Genomic DNA, 6,033 nt, shown 5'->3' with positions numbered 1-6,033 from the left:
TTGATTTCAGAGAGGAAAGGAGGAGAGAGAGAGATAGAAACATCAATGATGAGAGAATCATTGATTGGCTGCCTCCTGCACGCCCGCCACTGGGGATTGAGCTCGCAACCTGGGCACGTGCCCTTGACTGGAATTGAACCTGGGACCCTTCAGTCCGCAGGACGACACTCTATCCACTGAGCCAAACCAGCTAAGGCATCACAAATAATCTTAAACGTCATTGGTGTGACTCTAGGTTTACTTCCTTATTAGAAGTAATTATGTAAGTATGTCTAATGGGCAGTGTTTAATAAGGCCTGGTAGTTAACATGCCAAGTACTAGGCTGAGGTCATATATTTTTTTTTTTATTGATTTCAGAGAGGAAGGAAGAGGGAGAGAGAGAGATAGAAACACCACTGATGAGAGAGAATCATTGATCGGCTGCCCCTTGCATGCCCCACACCAGGAATCCAGCCTACAACCTGGGCATGTATGTGCCCTGGTCAGGAATTGAACTGTGACCCCTGGTTCTTAGGTCAACCCTCAACCACTGAACCACTAGGCTGAAGTCTTTAACGCATTACCTATAACAATCCTCACCACTCTAAGGTGGGACCTATTCTTCTCTTCACTTGCTGGCTGAGGAAACTGATGTTTAGAAAACTTCAGGCCCTCACAGGTGTGGTGGCCGAGTTAGGAACAGAGTTTAGTTCATTCTGACTTGTGCTCCTAACCCGAGGCAGGGCCTCCATTTCCCCTTAGCAGTGGGTCCTGATGCAGTATTTGAGAACTGAGCAGGAGTGGGAGGAAGTTACCATTTTGATTACATGAGTGGAGACTGATTCTGAGGTCTGCTGTGTGCTCTTGGTTGTACCTTTATGGGGTCATATTCTTTACCATTTATTTATTAATTATTTTTATCCTACATAATAAAAGCCTAATATGCTAAGTGTCCGACTGAGAGTTCGACCAGTCGCTATGACACGCACTGACCACCAGGGGGCAGACGCTCTGACCTATAGGTTAGCTTGCTGCTGGGGTCTGGCTGATCAGGACTGGGTGAAATGGGCCGGACACACCCTAGAGCCCTCCCTTGGTCCCTCCCCGGCCCCAATCTCTCCGGACTGGGCCTGGGTGAGACCGGCCAGACATGCCCTGGAGCCAACCTCCCCTGGTCCCTCCCTGGCTGGCCAATCTCCCGAGGTCCCTTCCCGGCCTCTAAAATATTTCTTCTAATTAATTTCCTTTCAATGTGCATGAATCTGTTCACTGGGCCTCTAGTTTAAACACAATTGACATATAACACTATATTAGTTTCAAGTGTATAACATATTTGTAGAAATTGTGAAATGATTACCACAATAAGGCTAACATCCATCACCACACATAGTTACAATTTTTTTTCTTATGATGAGAAGTTTTACAATCTACTCTCTTAGCAACGTTCAAATATACTGAGAGTATTGTTAACTACGGTCACCATATTGTCTATTACATCCCATGAATTATTGAAAAAGTATGGAACACCTCACGAATTTGTGTCATTTTTGCTCAGCAGTCAGTATTTTTTATTATTCCAGTTTTAGTATACATGCTGCTGAAGTGAGCATGTGTTTTACTTATTTTTTCAACTGTGTTAAGGTATAATGGACAAATAAAGTTGTGTGTATTTAAATTGTACAACACAATGATTTGACATATGTGCACTTCATGAAATGATTATGCAACCAGGTCAATTAGCACATTGAGGCCATATTCTATCACTATTTTTTTTTTTTTTTGTAAAGGAAAAGATTCTAGCATTCTGTAATACTCTTCTGATGTAGTCTTCGTCTCTGTCTTGAATCTTCAAATGCTCCAGGGCAGCTAGTCTCTGTGTTGTAAAGAAGAGTATCTCCCCAAACTACTTATAACTAATACTATAATTGATTGATTAGGTAAGACACAAACTAACTTGGACATAAACAGTAGAAAGAAGGAAAAGGAGAAGGCAAGAAGAGGAAAACAGTGAAAGAAAAGTAAAATAGTGATGATCTTTAACTTGAATTATTTCAATTTTCATACTGCTTATACCTTCATCCATTTTGTAGCCTTTATACACAGCTTTATACTTTTTACACACGTAAAAGATAACTGCAAGCTTTACATGGTGACGTTAGCCTGGTGTTTGCCACCAGCGCGGGGGAGCATGGGGCCTGACCTGCCAAGAGGCCAGCACTGTGCTGTAGTTGTGGGAAAGCAGTTGTCTCCCCAGGTTTCCTTCAGGGCTTCTCTGTCTTGCCAACCAAGTTCCTGGGGTTGGTCTGCTTATTGGCTCTGGCCCCTATAGAAAGGGCTGGGAGAGGTGACATCCATGGAAATAGGAGCCAAGTGGATGAGTTTCCTCTGCCCAGTGGCTGGCTGGCTGAGACAGTCGCCACCTCCGACCCCAGCCAAGACACATGTGAAGGTTTTTCCGCTCCCTGGACTCAAGAATGGCAGTACCTGGAAAAATCATGATTAGGGATTTTATAATATATTTTATCAAATTGGGAGGAAGTCTATTTTCACTATATTTTCAGGGTCATATAGTACATGGAGGAGGGGGGACTTTCTGAAAATGAAGTTGCCAGCTTATTACTTTCTTTTCTATATTAAAAAAATATTTTTATTGATTTTAGAGAGGAAGGGAGAAGGAGATAGAAACATCAATGATGAGAATCACCTTCTTTATATCCCAAAACAACACTTCTAATAAAATTGTATTTGTAGATAACCTTTTCCCCTTAAAATGGAAATTTTTTAACTTGTAAAATAAATATCTGATACACTTTCAAATAATGTAGAAGCATATAAAGTAGAAAGTGGCAGTCCTCTGGAAAAGCCCAGTATCAGAATTATGAACTTAATATAGTTCAGTTATGGTCAAGGCACTCTGGTTTCTCTACTCTAGGGGGCAGAGTTGAGCTGACATTTGGACAGGTAATGCTGGATACAGAGAATTCTGGCCAATGACAAAACCATTACTATTACTTTCAACCAGAAAGGAGAGAAATGCAGCATTTCCTATCCAAGCTCTGAGGTTAGAGTAAATGTATTAGATGTTGGGTAATTCTTATGATTTATTAATGTATTTAAAAGTAGACACAAAGCTTATTTCATTTAGCATAATACTCTCCAGGTCCCTCCCTGCTGTCTCAAAGGGTAAGTAAGAGAGATCCTTCGTTTTTACAGCTGCATAGTATTCTATTATGTATATACCACAGCTTTTTTATCCACTCATCTATTGATGGGCACTTGGGCTGTTTCCAGATCTTAGCTATTGTAAATAGTCCTGCTATGAACATAAGGGTGCATATATTCTTTCTGATCGATGTTTTGGGATTTTTAGAATATATTCCTAGAAGTGGGATCACTGGGTCAAATGGAAGTTCCATTTTAAATTTTTTGAGGAAACTCAATGCTATTTTCCATAATGGCTGCACCAGTCTGCATTCCCACCAGCAGTGCACGAGGGTTCCCTTTTCTCCACATCCTTGCCAGAAGGCCTGGAGGGAGAGTATGGGGTGGAGGGAGTCAATGGAGGGGAAAAAAAGGACATCTGTAATATTTTCAATAATAAAGGTGAATTTTTAAAAAAAGTATACACAAAGGACAATGACTAATTGGTTATTTTTGTTACCAGAAAGGGGACTTGGCCCTGAGTGGGTCTGCCTAGGGCTGGCCTGTAGTGTGTGGGTTCTTGACTTTGTGCAGAAAAGATTTCACAAAAAGAGTCCAGGTGGTTCTGAGAGTAAGTTTATTAAAGCTTGAGATTGTGAAACAAGAAAGTGCCTAGGTTAGAAAAAGCAGCTGGAGGGAGCCCAGGCAGGGAAATGAGCTGAGACTTGGTTGCTTTGGCTCACTGGGAAGTCAGAGAAAAGGGGGCAGTGGGGACAGGTTCAGGGGTTAGCCACGGATGAGCTGCTGCTGCCCATTGCTCCCTGGTTGCAAGCCTCATGGGGGTCCTTAGAGTTTAAGAGATGCATGCCTGTGGGGGAGGAAGCGGGGAAGGAAAAGGCCCACGTGCTTCTGGGAGGGAGAGCTCACCCCAGGACTTCAGTTTTGAAGTTTTTGTTTGTTTGTTTTTGGTGCATAGTGGTCAAACTGGTTTACTCACATTTGGTAAAATCAGAACTGAAATGATGACACGTATAAAAGGACAGATAAAGTGGCTCTTTCACTATAGTCCATTGTACCCTTAATGCTCCATCCCCTGCTGCCCATGATCAGGACATGTGGACTCAACAGAGAGCCGTCTCAACTGGCAGCACGCTCCACTTCAGCCCACGTGGCTGGCCCTCCCTCATTCAAAAGCCCACACAACTAGTCTCTGAGACTTTATGACTTGCTTTCTTCCTTTTCCTCTGGTATCTTTTCCCAGATTGGCTCCTTGATGTCTTCTGGTAACCGTTCTAATTTTGTCTTTGTAACTTCCATGGCAACTCCTTCAGGTAAGTTTGGTTGAATGTATTCCAAGTAAGACATCTGCTGTACTTCAGTTAGATGTTTTAGCTCTAAGCACCTGTAAAGTGTTCTCATTTCATACTGCACTCTGTGCTTCTTGAAAATATGCACTGATTTGAGAAGAGTAAATTGCTCTGTTTTCCTTGGAGGTTCATGTACTTCAATAGAGATACCAAGTTCTTTAGCAGCAAGCACTGCAAAATATTCATAACTGTCCAACACAGCCTTATCCTGGCCTTTTTTCTGAAACTGACAGGCGCTTATACAGTGTGTCTGGTTCATCAGAAATAGTTACCACAGGCTTGGTCAAATCCTTGGGAACATCCACATGTAGGTTTGAAAACTGTACCCACTTCATCCTGGAACTGAGAAGAAAGGCACCGTTTTTGGGGGTACCGCTCTTAGAACTGCTTACAGAAAAATCCCTCGAACCCTGCCTGCCAGAGACGCCCGCACAAGGCCCGGAGTGCTGCTCGCACCACCATCTTGTCGCAGGCGTCCCAGAATCACTTCAGTTTTTAAGTTTTTTAAAGGCTGGGAGTTTAGGGGAGGATCTCAATAGAATATGAATCAGTTTTATGGGGATGTGCCAAAATGAGGTTTATTCTCTTAACTTCATCTGTCCTTGTGTGTGATTGACGAATGGCACTAATTGGATTTTTGCTATCTATCTCCCTGAGTAGGGTGATTTAAGCTATTTACTCTCTGGTTGGGGAGAAGTGTAAGCCATTTACTCTTTTTAAAAAAAGTATGTTTTTATTGATTTCAGAGAGGAAGGGAGAGAGAGATAGAAACATCAATGATGAGAGAGAATCACCAATGGGCTGCCTCCTGCACACCCCTACTGGGGATCAAGCACGAAACCCAGGCATATGCCCTGATGGGGAATCAACCATGACCTCCTGGTTTACGGGTGGACACTCAATCAAGTCAGCTGATGCCTGAGGCACAGGCAAGCCTCCGATGGCGGCTGCCCAGCCGTCCAGGGCTGCCCGAGGCTCAGTTAACCAGGGCTGGCCAAGGCTTGCACTGCCGGCAGTGGCAGCAGCAGAGGTGTGATGGGGTGTCGCCTTTCCCTGATCACTGGGTTGCCTCCTGCCCCTGAGGGCTCCCAGACTGTGAGAGGGGGCAGGCCGGGCTGAGGGACCCCCCCTGCAGAATTTTCATGCACCGGGCCTCTAGTTCAACCATAAAAAAGAATGAAATCTTGCCATTTGTGACAACACGGGTGAATCTTGAGGGCATTATACTAAGTGAAATGAGTCAACTAGAAAAAGACAAATACTGCATAATCTCACTTATGTGTGGAATCTAAAAAAAAAAAGCTCATAGATACAGAGAACAGATTGGTGGTTGCCAACAGCAAGTGTGTGGGGGCGGGGGGAGGGAAAAATGGGTGAAGTGGGTCAAAAGGTACAAACTTCCAGTTATAAAATAAATAAGTCCTGGGGATATAGTGTACTGCATGGTGACCATCTACACTAATAAAAGAGAAAATGCAAATTGACCATCACTCTGCTATGCTACCAACCAATAGAGGTGAGTATGCAAATTAACCCAACAAAGAT

At 43.3% G+C, this 6,033-nt stretch overlaps 1 pseudogene across 1 annotated transcript; it reads right to left on the bottom strand.

Moving 5' to 3' along the window:
* Positions 1-4,339: 4,339 nt before the first annotated feature.
* LOC308243173 (small ribosomal subunit protein uS10m-like) lies at positions 4,340-4,950 on the bottom strand (annotated as a pseudogene). Its single transcript has one exon. The product of its transcript is annotated as a small ribosomal subunit protein uS10m-like (transcript).
* Between the last annotated feature and the right edge of the window lie 1,083 nt (positions 4,951-6,033).

The sequence above is a fragment of the Plecotus auritus genome, assembly GCF_963455305.1.
Source record: "Plecotus auritus genome assembly, chromosome: 2".
NCBI lineage: Eukaryota > Metazoa > Chordata > Mammalia > Chiroptera > Vespertilionidae > Plecotus > Plecotus auritus.
This window is presented reverse-complemented; position numbering and strand designations above follow the sequence as displayed.